This window comes from Pleurodeles waltl, unplaced genomic scaffold, assembly GCF_031143425.1.
Source record: "Pleurodeles waltl isolate 20211129_DDA unplaced genomic scaffold, aPleWal1.hap1.20221129 scaffold_39, whole genome shotgun sequence".
Lineage (NCBI taxonomy): Eukaryota > Metazoa > Chordata > Amphibia > Caudata > Salamandridae > Pleurodeles > Pleurodeles waltl.
The window spans coordinates 4,301,690-4,314,968 of record NW_027150097.1 but is presented as its reverse complement, the minus strand read 5'-3'; the positions used below and the strand labels follow the sequence as shown (position 1 = coordinate 4,314,968).

Sequence of the window (13,279 nt, the reverse complement as noted above, 5' to 3'; positions counted from 1 at the left end):
TTACCCTTTGTTATGTCCTTCTCCTCTCTTTCCTCTGTTCCCGGAAGGGATGAGTGTCAGAGGAGGGGCAACGAGGATATAAAAGCAAGGCGAGCCAAACAGGCGATATGTTGGAATCTGGCAAAAGTCACCATGTTTTAGCAGCAATGTCAGTCATTTCTGTGCTCAGTCCGACTGAAGGTGCTTCATTCTGTGCATCACTTTGTGAGAGTCTTGCCGCATCCTATGTATATTAAGATGTACAACATGACTGTCACTGTAGTGCGATCTGAAACCTATTGAAAAATACAAATCCGTACTCCCTGGTGGTCTAGTGGTTAGGATTCGGCGCTCTCACCGCCGCGGCCCGGGTTCGATTCCCGGTCAGGGAAGGTGTCTTTTTTCTTTAAATCTATTTTTATTCGAGCACTATATTTTGCTCAACTACTTGATGGTTTCGTGTTTGCTAATTATTATTTTTCCTACATAGTGGCGTCCCCTGTAAGCACTCGAGCAAAGGGAGAAGAATAGCAGCAGTTCATGTGTATTAACGACATAGAAAACAGACTAGAAGAGCACTGTTTCCTCTCTGCCCCTGTTTGCCATGCCAGTGCTCTGGGTCCCTGTGCACATGTCCAGGCAGAAACTGTACCACGACGACGAGATCTCTGCTGGTCCGTGGCATCTGTCCTGACACGTGTGGTGAAGGTCACAGCGTCTGACTTTCACAGACTCTCTTTTTTCAATTAAACAACTAAAATGCACAGCTTGCAGAATGTTAGCTGAGCCTCTCTTGTTTATTCTCGCACATTTCTGCCCTTATTTATTGTGCACCTGCGGGGCAGCAATCACACACACGCCAAGAGACCCGATTCAAGCGGGAAACTCCCGATTTTTAAGCAAGAATGGCTTTATTTTGGCCATCTCCCGCATGAAATTGCCTCTCTTTCAATAGAAGTCGATGGGAGAAGTACATTCTCCCGATTATTATTTGTAATCTTTCACTTTTCTCTTCTAAAATGTTGGCATGTAAGTAACCAGGATGTAAACGCGTGGGTGTGGCTTAACCATTCTATAAAGCTTCTTTTGTCCAGATCAGCCCCCCCCCCACCCTTGCACCAAACCCCCCCCCCAACATATACTACTTTCCACCCCATCCCTGTGTTTCTTTGTCTCTGTGTTTTCTACTGTATATATCCAAATGCCCATTCTGTCATGTTTTCCTTCTTGGCGCTATTTCTTTTTGTCCCTGCCTCTTTGATTCCTTGAGTTCTTAAACATGTTTCCCACCCCAACATTACCTCCTGTCTGCCCCTATCACCTCCCACAAGGCTCACAACCCCTCCATTAGATCTATTGTATGCTTCACTAGGACAATGTGAGTTGGTTGGTCTGGGGTGTGAATGAGCGAACTGGGAGTAAGAATGCAGTGCACGGCTGGGTATAGTCTTCAGGAAGAACTTGTGAATGCCAAGTGACATGGCGTGTGGTAGGGATTTTAGTATGTGGCATGGAATCCATGCTTGTAACTAGGGTTGCCACCTGGCCGATTTTCTACCAGCGTGATCGGAATTTTAATGTCCCTGCCGGTACAAAAATGAGAAGAATCACTTAAAGCCAGTATTTTTTCTTACGGTTGCATACTAAAAAGAAAGTGCTTTCAACTATGATCTACAGCTGCCCTAATGTCCCAGGATTGATAATTAAAATAAACAAAGACCGAAAGGGCACATTTGAAATGAAAACAGACAGTATCCTATAAAGATCTATTTAAAAACCAGATACGGGCCTTTTCAGCATCTTAAAATGCGAACAGGTGACCAATATAGCTTCTCGAAAAGGTGGCAACGGTACTTGTGATGGAATGGGAAAGCAGCAGTTATGATTTGAGGCTGGATACTACCCTAGGGGGGCGTGTCCTGTAGTGAGGTCTTGTGGTATTGATTTGTGTAGGTGTGAAGTGTTTTGTGGCGATGAGGGGTCTCTAGTGAAGTTGAGCAGGCCGTGCATTGTGCTATGTTAATTGGAGTCCTAGTGAGCTGTGATATAGTTTGCACTAATATTCGTTAATGTGCATGCTGGATGGTGTGCATTAACACTGGGTGTGGTGAGGTGTTGAGTGTTGTTTGTTGTGTTAGAAGTTATGTGTTGTTTTGTGCAAATTGGATTTAAATATAAGTCTCCTATATGCTGTGAAGTCAATGCCATCGACAATTCATGCTGCCACACCCTGAAGATGCAGAGGAAGATTTTCAAATGGCTTCCAATCAGCATCCGGAAAACCGCCATGCATGCCCTCGTCACAAACCCGCTAGACTATGGGAACACCCTCTATGTCTGGATCAAGAAAAAACTGAAGTCCATTCAGAAATCGGCGGCCGGAATCACTCTCAACCTCCCATGAAGCACTCACATCACACCTAAAGGAGCTCCACTAGTTTACCATATACAAAATAGCACATTCCAGATTCCTCACCCACACTTTCAAGTCACTACATGACACTGGCCCAGCATAGCTCAGCAATCACATCTGGCACGAAAACCCAGCAGTTCCTACTAGTAGCTGCTGAGATGACTGTGTACGGAAAGTCCCTAGCAACAGTCCAATTTTGTTACAAACAGAAGTTCGAAGTTCCTTTGGCAGGAAAGGTGGAGTTGTTTGATGTGAGAGAGTGTTAAAATTTATAAACACCATGTATTGTTTTGTGTTTAATAGTTGCGATAGTAACAAAAAATTAGATTATAAAGTTATTCACAAGAAATCAGTATCTGATAAATTGCTTTCTTTTTAATCCTCTCCCTACTACATCTTAGTCAGTTGCATCCAAATGTCCAAGGTACTCTTGTAACAGAAAATGAGGACCATCCCACACCATTAGAATATTATTGGTTTATCAAGTGCAAGGCATATAATGTCGATCGCCCATTACATAAAACTCTAGAAATGCTAGATAGTCCCTCCAATATATGTGGAACCAATTCAGCAAATCTCAAATCAGTTGTGCTGAATATCAGTTCTCAGTTTTTGGCTGAGATGACCTCCAGTCACAAACTAGCCATAGATGGGAATGCAAGCCAAAGTCACCTAGAAGGTCTCACGCGTTACTTCGACATGGCAGACTAAAACCTTTGCAAGAAGGAACTAAGCAGAATCTTGAGTCCTGGTACTCTAAACTCATTGAAGAAATTGAGGAACTGTAAACCATCTGATGGCTTAGTCCACAATTCAGTGCCCTGAAACTGACTCTCAAACACTAGTATATATAGTTTACTACATGTAACCAACCAGTCCATACACAACAAAAATCAAGGTTTCCATGAAAAGCAAAAGTTCAGAAAGTCTGACTTTCTAAAGTAGTACAACTTACTAACAGGCTTAATTAAGGTACACATGAGACATCACAGAGAAGAAGTATGGAAGCCTGAGGAGGTGTGTTAAAGGAACCGGACAACTTTGTGTAGAGAGTGAGAATGAGCCATCATGTGTCTGGAAAAAAAAACAGGTAACACAGGGCAGGAATCACTTTTCAGGCAGCAACACAAACAAGTTTGCTGTCGTTATGGGTACCTTGCAATTAATATTTATATAAACAGATTAGCAAATTGAGAGCAGAAATTGATCAAAAAGTTGAAAAATACCATTGTAGACAACTCAGCTCAGACTGATAAAGGGAAAGTTGAGACAGGTACAAGGAATGACATGCTCAGACTGGCACTTGAGCTCACAAATTTTAATATTGAAAATAAATTGATACAAAAACCTTTCTGGACATAAACACTCCCCCCAAAGCCAAAGAAGGTCTAATTTGCAACTCTTTAGCATGAAAAAGACGATCGTGCTAACCTAGATTCCAAAAGGAAGTCAGAGCAGTGAAGGCGGACGTGTAACAGTGGAATGCAGTGGTATGATGCTGTGTCACTGTGTGCAGTGGGCAGTGCACTGCAGTTCACTGCAGAGCCCGCCTTATAGGCACCAGAAGGGAGCAGAGCAAACGAAAAGGGATCTGTGCGCGGACACACGCAGCATCCTCGGAATTCAAAGGAAGAAACTATTGGTACAATTAAGAAAAGTCAGCAGACAAAAGTGGACACACCTACGTCAGCATATCACTAAATAGAATGCTGTCCACTGGGTAGAAGCACCGATAGTTCAGTCGGTAGAGCATCAGGTTTATAATCTGAAGGCCTAGGGTTCGGGTCCTTATTTGGGAGGATAATTTTTTTTTTTTTAATATATGTTATTTACTTTTTAAGCTTTTTTAAATAAAACAACGGGAATGCGCTTTTCCAATTCACAAAGTAGTCGCTTCCATTTCCGTGAATTATTTGCACAGCTCGCACCGCTCCCGTTTCCCCTTTTTTTTAGTTTAATGTCATAGATTGACTCAGCAGCGCCATCTGTCGCCCAGCGGCGCGCACTGGCTTCTTTCGTGCAACTGCGGCTCAGCCCATTGTAGCATTTCACACTGGAAAACTAACTCAAGGAAGGCGAGGGACGGGCGGGCGTTGGAGAAATGTCAAAGCACAGGAAGTAAGAGGCCGAAAACCTAATGGGCGGAAGCAGTGACGAACCAGAAGTGAACCTTAGGATCCTGCATGACTCTACTTGCATATGTCTCAAAAATAGGGGGTACTTTGCAGGAAACTGTGGTATTGTGTGAGTAAATGTGGATTCTAAAATTCCATTTAACCATATTTGGCCAAAATGTAGCTCACCCCAAAGCAGTGCTTTAAATGGGCCGGTACTGTCCGGTACTGAGTACCGGCACTTTTTTATTTTGAGGGGGAGAGTACCGGCACATCTCAGGAAAAACGTAATACTTTTAATTGGAGAGTACCGGCACTTCTCGGAAACAAGCAGGTACTCTGGCACAGAGTACCTGCACTTTAATTTTTCCATTTCAAGCACTGCCCCAAAGTATTATGGCCACACATAGAGAAGGCCTCGTGGACAGTTCATATCAATGCACCCGAGGCCATCACTGTCTGCACTCTCCCTAAATTCCAATTTTACAATTGCTTATGCGTGGAATTGCCATGGTTTAAGGGGCATATTTATACTCCGTTTGCGCCGAAATTGCGTCGTTTTTTTTACGCAATTTCGACGCAAAACTAACTCCATATTTATACTTTGGCGTTAGACGCATCTAGCGCCAAAGTCCATGGAGTTAGCGTCATTTTTTAGCGTGGACACCTACTTTGCGTTAATTATATGCAAGGTAGGCGTTCCCGTCAAAAAAATCGACTCCGAGGCATGTGCGTGGGATTTATACTCCCGGGCAAAAATCACGCCCGGGAGTGGGCGGGTCAAAAAAAATGACGTACAGCCGCTTTTGCACCGTTTTTTAGCGCCTGCAAAAGGCAGGCGTTAAGGGACCTGTGGGCTCTGAAGGAACCCAGAGGTGCCCCCCCCATGCCCCCAGGGACACCCCCTGTCACCCATGCTCACCCCAGGAGGACACCCAAGGCTGGAGGGACCCATCCCAGGGACATTAAGGTAAGTTCAGGTAAGTGTATTTTTTTTTTTTTTTTTTTTGTGGCATAGGGGGGCCTGATTTGTGCCCCCCTACATGCCACTATGCCCAATGACCATGCCCAGGGGACAGAAGTCCCCTGGGCATGGCCATTGGGCAAGGGGGCATGACTCCTGTCTTTGCTAAGACAGGAGTCATTTCTATGGGGGTTGGGAGTGAAAAAGAATGGCGCAAATCGGGTTGAGGCGAAAAAATTGCCTCAACCTGACTTGCCCCATTTCTTGACGCCCAAGCTCCATATCCCCCTACGCCGGCGCTGCCTGGTGTACGTCGTTTTTTTTAACGCACACCAGACGGCGCCGGCGGCTAACGCTGGCTAACGTCATTCAATAAATACGGCGCCCGCATGGTGCTTCAGAATGGTGTTAGCCGGCGCTAATTTTTTTGACGCAAAACTGCGTTGGCGCAGTTTTGCGTCAAAAAGTATAAATATGGGCCTAAGTGTGCTTATGTGTGACAATATGAATCATGCTTAATTGCTATTAAAGCAAGCAGAAAAATCAATTTAAAGGTAAACACATATAAGAATTTGCCATTTTTTTTTAGTTCAACTGTACTTGGTCTGTGGTGGTGCTGGTGGGTAGAATCATTACATTTGACTCACCAGCTCTGCTAACAGCAGGGACCACTGACCATCAGTCTGGTACAACAGTGCACACTGTCCTGATGCAGGGGTGTAACAGAGGCCCAGGCCCCCGCAGCCCTCGCAGTTGTGCTGGGGAGGGTGGGGTGCAGAGTTCCTTTTGAAGGGGGACCCTCACTCCCCCAAAGCCATGCCATTGCACGCCTTGCAGAATGCATGCAATGGCATGCACTAAGAAATTGGTAAACGCTCGGGAAGTCACTCTGCTTTCCCGTCCAGGCCACCGGCAGGCCCCTCATCTTCCCTTCACCTCTCTTCCTGGTTGCAGAGTCGAAGGGACCTATGTATCAAAGGGGTTCCCCTTTCTGTGTCTGTGGGAGGACCTAGATGCTCAGTTTCAGAGTCTTTTTCGGAGGGCTGGTAAGCAGCTTTTCACACTTATGGCACACCAAAAAACGACTGCTGCTAAGCGCAGAGAAACTCTCCAGATTGCGTGACAAGAGGTGCCAGATGCGGGAATGATTAACAATGCGCGATCGTCTGACCCATGATGCGTGCAACTTGTTAGGGCTGATTTTCAATAACCTGGGTTCATTTTTGCTGCTAGCTTCCCTTTACATCTCGTGGGTGTTGAGTTGGCAGTAGAGTGCGTGGCGTAGTACAAACCAGATCCTGCATGCTAGGGTGCACTAAACATGCATACTTTATTTCAACACTCCTCCAAAGACCCCTCTTTGCTACAGCAGCCTCCTGCTATAGGCGGTCTCACGTCTTGGGAGACACCGAGCGGTCAAAGTGCATGCTTCATGCGATAGGGGTGAGGTCGAGTGAGCATGGGGACGGGGTCAAAGGCATGGCTAAAAAACGAATGCACATATTTACAAGAAAGTGGCGCATCATAGATGATGTGCCAATTTTCTCGTGCCCCCCCCACCTACGGCACCTACCAACATCATGGTCGCACGGTATTTAGAATACAGCGCACCATGGTGGTCATTGGCACAATAGCGTCAACATTTTTGACGCTATTGTGGCCCTTTGCTACACTAGTGTTTAAAATAGCCAAGTACAGGGAGGCCCACTGAACATAATATGTGCATCATTTTAACGCCTGCTCTAAGCAGGCGCTAAAACTGACAGAAAAAAATAGCGCAGTGAAATGTTGTAAATTTCACTGTGTCAATTGATGGGCCTCCCTGTTTCGGAACGCCCACTTGCATACATTATGCCTGATGCAGGTTTAATGTGGTGCAAGGGTTTACAAAGTATATGTGGCGCAGTAGAAAAGCCACCTTGCTGCCACCGTAGCGTAAAAAATGGCGCAATGATGGCATTAAGGTGGAACAAAGGGCTTGTAGGTATGCCGCTAAATATTCAGTTACTTTTTTTGGTCTTTCAGCTTCAAGTCACTACACATAAAATAATGCACTATTGTACATTGTAAAACCTCTTTTGGTTAATGCAATGCAGGGGTATATGTGTGTAACCAGAGAGCCACAGAATGGAAACATGGTTGGTGCACTGGAGAATAATGAGTTTATGTATGTTTAGTGCTAAAAGGTCAGTCTGTGACTGAAAGCACTGTATGTAAGTCATTATTTTAAACTTGCATTACACAGATTATAAGATAGGCTGCCGCAAAATGAGGAAAAAAGCTTTACCGAAAAAAAGTGCTTACACAATATACATTTTAGCAATACCCAGTCTGAATGTAGTTCAGTTTTTTAACTCTCTCTTAAAAGCAGACACTTCACAGCTCAGATGGCAACTCCCTTGCAATGCCACTTAAAAATAATAATAATAAATCAGTGCCATCAGGAAACTTCAAATGGTTCTGTTCATTAAAGACAATACCGGCTTCTAAGCACCTTTCGTATTTGCAGATTGACCAGTTGCACACATTTACATTTCTTTCAGGCAAGCAGGCACCCTGGCAAGAAGGATTGTTTAGCTGTCTGGCCCTCCCTTGGATTCACAGTGCAGGAGACTCTCTGCCTTACTCATCAGCGGAAGCCTTTCTGCTGTCGGAATTAACCCTCCCCGGGCGGTTGTATTTGCACAAAAAGTAGGGGAACTGTTTTAGTTAAAATAAAAAAGTAAGGGCACATCGTGCCCCTCAGGTCCCGCCCCGTAAGACCACTGAAGACACCACAAGTGTTAGCCTATGTGTGTGATTAGTGTGTGACTCGCCTCACACACCAGAACCTACTACAGTACAACTGGGGCTCATACTCAACGTTCCTTCCAAAAATACCAAATAATATAACACAAAGAAACAGAAACACCTCCCAAATGGTACAACTTCTGTTCAGGACCCCATAACACAGAACAGATCTCTCCACCTGTAGGTCACATAGTCCTGAAACTTGTTGGAGGCCTGCTGATGACCTGCAATTGATATCTGGATGCTGTCTCCCAAAAGGCACCAACAAGAGGGGTGGCATGGGAAGGGGTTTGTCCCATGGGCCTACCATCCTAGGATTCCCACAGGGCTGACTTCCAGAGTTGGTGTCTCAGGCACTTCTGCAGACTGTGACCATCTGCATATCTTGAAAAGAGACACATTCCGTGTAACTCTCACGGCAGTGACACGCCGTTAACATGGTACCTGTGGCAGTAATGACTCGTAGCCCATTCAGGTTCTTCTTATCTCTGATTTTTTGCAAGCCTGTCAAGTATGTGGCTTCCCTGCTGCCAGCATAACACCAACTGGCACCAAAGGAATCCACACAACCTTACCATTCTTCATGACATACCCACAGTTCTTACATAGAGTAAATGTTAAAGGTATAATACATCTCCTTAAATAAACTAACATCAATTACACCAAGAGAAAACCTATAACATAAAAAACACAAGTTAATAAAATAAAAAATAAGAATGGTTAACAATGAATACTGAACACTGTATTCCACTATAAAGAATGTGAATTTGCACATGGAGAACATTTACATGCCAGTACCAACAATGATATGAACAAACTTCTCTTGGTTACATACTCTTTCCGAAATATGGGTGGTATGTAAATTCTCCAACTCCTGTTTTCATATCTTTCAGCTTCTGCTACAACACTCTTTCCCAACTCCTGCTTGTTGTCGATATCTTCCATCATCATATAGCCACCAATGTTCTTGATGTCACTATTTCTAAGCAACACATCTTTTCCTCCCTTTTGATATAATGCCACCTTCCTCTAGTTCTATTTATCTCCATTCTCCAGAACCACATGCCATTTATGTACTTTCTTGACCTTAAAAAGTCCCATATACTTAACAACTCTGCTTCCACTTGACCTTTTTTTAGCTTGACCCAATCACCATTTTCCACATCCTTTTTAGGGTCGAGCCTGCACTAACGTGTGCTTGCGCATGCATATCTCTTGCGACACGCTGTAGTAGTTACAAAAGGGCTCGAAGCCCCGTCCATGTCACGTCAGTGTCTTTCATTGGTTGGTGGGCTTGCCTTTTAAAATCTGCTTGCTTTGATTAGTGGAAGGCATGCATACATCCAACCTTTTCCGGTGGTTAGCCTTCCTCGAGCGCAGCGACCAAATACTGAAAACATACGAGGCTCTCTGTTTTCGGTCTGGTTTGTGGACTACTTTTTCTCTTTTTTCGCAGCGTGATCTCATTTGGCAGAAGTCGAGAGCTTTGCATGACATCGACCCTGTTACATAATTAATTGAACTTTTGCCGGTTACATAGATAATTGCACTTTTACCGATAGGTTTCAATATGAGTGAACTGTAGCAGCGCGATCGTGCTCTTTTTTTCCATTTAATGAGGCAAGAAAAGTCCGGTTGGGAGTTTACAACTGCTAATAGCTCTAACTCGGAGAAATGCGAGACCTGTTGCATTACAAATGCTTGTTCTTGACATGCTTGTTCTTTACTTCTAGGAGGGGACTGAAGTTGGATACTAGACCTGTTATTAGATAGAATGGGTTACGTTGATTCACAGAACAGCGGCAGTACTATTATGCTCGAAGACTTGGGGTGTGATGTAGTGTTTGGTGGAGGGGTTACTCCGTCACAACGGTGACGAATATCCTGTCTGCCGAAATATAAATCCTACGATATCCTATGGGATTTATTAGTCCGCTGACAGAATATCCACCACCCTGATGATGGAGTAACCCCTCTGCCAAACTCATAATCAGACCCACTGTGAGTGATCAGAGTTTTGTAGATATATGTAGATTATTGCATACCACAGATAAATTATGCACTTTTTCCCTTGCCCACGCAATTTTCTCTGCTGTATAGATGGGGACGCAGGCTCTGTTTTCTGCATAGTTATGGAATTGCTGCATTCGCCACATGACCCACCATATGCTGCATAATCTGCAGATGTAAAACAAAAGTAGATTTTGTTTGTGTCTTAAACGGATCAAAAGTTACTAAAAACGTTTCTACATGTGTGCAGCCAGTGGAGGACCGTCTTTCTGTTGCTTATTGCCGCACATGGGTGTTATGCTGGTACTACTGACATCAAACCTTTGCCCAGATAGTGTTAATGTGTGTAAAAATGACAAAATAGTGACGTAATACTATCACAAAATGTGCTGCATTAGGCGCCATATTTTGCCATTTATTATTTATTATTATTTATTCATGTGGCGCAAGGGTTTACAGAGTGGTGCAGTGCTTGCATTGCGCCACTTTGTAAATATAGCGCATGGGAAATGCCACCTTAATGCCACATTTGCTTAAAAAAATGATGCAAATGTGGCTCAAGATGGTGCTTGTAAATATGCCCCTATGTGCAGTGGGAAAGGCTACATAGAGGGTGTTACTCATGAGAGGCTCTGCGAATAACAAGCGACGACAGAAGGAGGAAAATGTAACACTAGAAAGCAGAGTTAGGAACCTAATGGTTCAATATATAAACAACCCCAGCCGTGTGGCTTAAAGAGCATTGGAATTTGTCAGGTTCCAACTAAACTCTCTTTATAGGGTGATGGTAGAAAAGACCCTAGTTAAACTGAAGCGAAGAAGATATATAATCTGATGAAAAGTTAGGATTAATTGTTGGCAGCTCAGTTTCAAAACTGAGACCCTCAATTACTGATGGCTACGGTTAGAGGAGAGGGTGGACGGATCTGTAGATACCCAGCTGACATACCGTAACCTTGCTGTATAGTACACTAAACTGTACAACTCAGACAATCGTGATAATCTAGACCAGGAAGGCACATTCCTATGCTCACGACTCTATCAAATGATGGTAGATCTCCTTAGAGGGCAAAGTCACATAGGATGAGAGAGTAGAGGCAATCTCAAACCCGGCCACTTGTAAATCCCCAGGGATAATGGTTTCCCCAAGTGATTTTATATGACTGGTAAATCCCTCATAACACCTGGGTTGTACTGAACCTTCATAGAGGCAAAATCTACAGGCTCCTTGGGAAAGATTTCTAATTTGGCTACCTTAATCCTCCTACTCAATGAAGGCAAAGATCCTCTGGAATTCTTTAGTTAATGCCTTAAAACTCTGATCAATATTGATATCAAGATACTTGTGAAAAACTGCTGGAGAAAGTAGAGTGGTACCATTAATGATTCACAAAAGTCATGTAGGTTTTGCCCCCGGGAAGTCATCAAAGAGCCATCTTCAAATGTTGGCACAACTTCTCTGATTTCAATCAAGGCATCAGAACCTGGCTTGACGGTTCACGATGGAATGTTCCTATTGAAGCAGAAACAAGACTGGTTTGCTTATGGCTAGGTCCAAACTGAAGTAGCATGATGGGCAAAAGAACGATGGGTTGGAATGCTATCTCGATTAATTGTCAGTGGTTCAACTTCATGTAAACATCCTTTTGTGTGTTTGATGTATCTCCCTAGGTGGTAAAGGGTGTGCCCAAATGTGGGCCCCTTGCTCACTCTGTCACTAGAACCAAACTACATTAGACTGAAGTATCCCAATCAGGGTGACGCTGGTCTGGGATTGCTCGTGTTCCTGTTCAGGGAGGACCTGGCCTGATATTTCGAGCTGAACTGTTCCTATTGGAGCCGGAAGGCTGTTTAGCAAATGGCTGGGTCCAAACTGTGGTGGCATGATGAGCAAAAGAACAATGGGTTGGAATGCCACCCCCCAAGTGAATGCCCCTGGATAGACTTATTGCATTCATTCTCCCATCACCTTTTGTGCATTTGAGATACTTGATACCCAACCTAGCCACCTCTAGGCAGAATTTATAAATCCAACTACACATTGAGTAAACCACTGAGAATTGTGACACTTTGCTACAAGACCGTGATAGAATCTTCAGAGGATCCAAATTAACACCCTTAATGATTGGCATTGGACCCCTACAATATTGAGGGAGGAGGCTTCTTGATATGAGAAGTGTTGGAATTACAATTTGATGTATGAAATATAGTCCATGTTCATTGGAACTGCTTGTTTGTGATATAAAATTGCCCATACCTGCACAACTAACAATATTGCATGATGTAACAGATAGATCAGGTTTGAATGCACAAAGACATAGATGGTTAGCAACTTCCCTGGCCGCTGCAAAGATATTTATTTTAGGACATTAGTTCAAGAATACCACGTCCACAGATAGTGGGCATTTAACTGAACTTAAAAAAATTGCATCATGTGAAAGATTGACGTGTAAAGTGAATGATATATTGGAAGGTTTTGATCTTTTTTGGGGTCCTTTCCTTTCAACTTATGAGTTTGACTTGTACACTGGAGACTTTTTCAAGCTCTGACAGCTGTTTATTGGTGAAAGCAAGGATTAGGCTCAGCTTACGATGGCTCAGTCTTCCTGTGAGTGAGAGATACAAAAATAATGTGCGTAGTAATGAGATAATAAATTGTCATAGAATGGCTTGACCATCGGAGGAAAAAATATGAATGGCTGAAAACATGTAGTGCGAAGGAGGTCCAGTATGCTGAATCCTTGTTTTTGTTGCCTGTTGGTCCCACTATTTCTCCCACCCTGCTCCACCTTTCTTTTTTCATTCCTTTTAGTGACATTTGCTGACTTGAGTTTTTTGATAAATAGAAAATTTACTTTGCATGCAAGGGCGACTTCAAAACTGTGGTTTTATGATCCATTGCATGTATCTGAAACAGGGTCCGCAGTCATTTTGATACTGTCCGGTTTACCCTTTTTCATGTTTTCAATAAAATAAACAATTATTAGAAAAGATAAGGGAAAAACAAGA

The 13,279-nt window shown here is 43.6% G+C and overlaps 1 non-coding gene across 1 annotated transcript; it reads left to right on the top strand.

Annotated features, from left to right (window-relative positions):
- The first annotated feature begins 299 nt into the window (after positions 1 to 299).
- On the top strand, positions 300 to 371 carry TRNAE-CUC (transfer RNA glutamic acid (anticodon CUC)). The gene has a single exon. It is a non-coding gene; the product is annotated as a tRNA-Glu (tRNA).
- Positions 372 to 13,279: the final 12,908 nt, after the last annotated feature.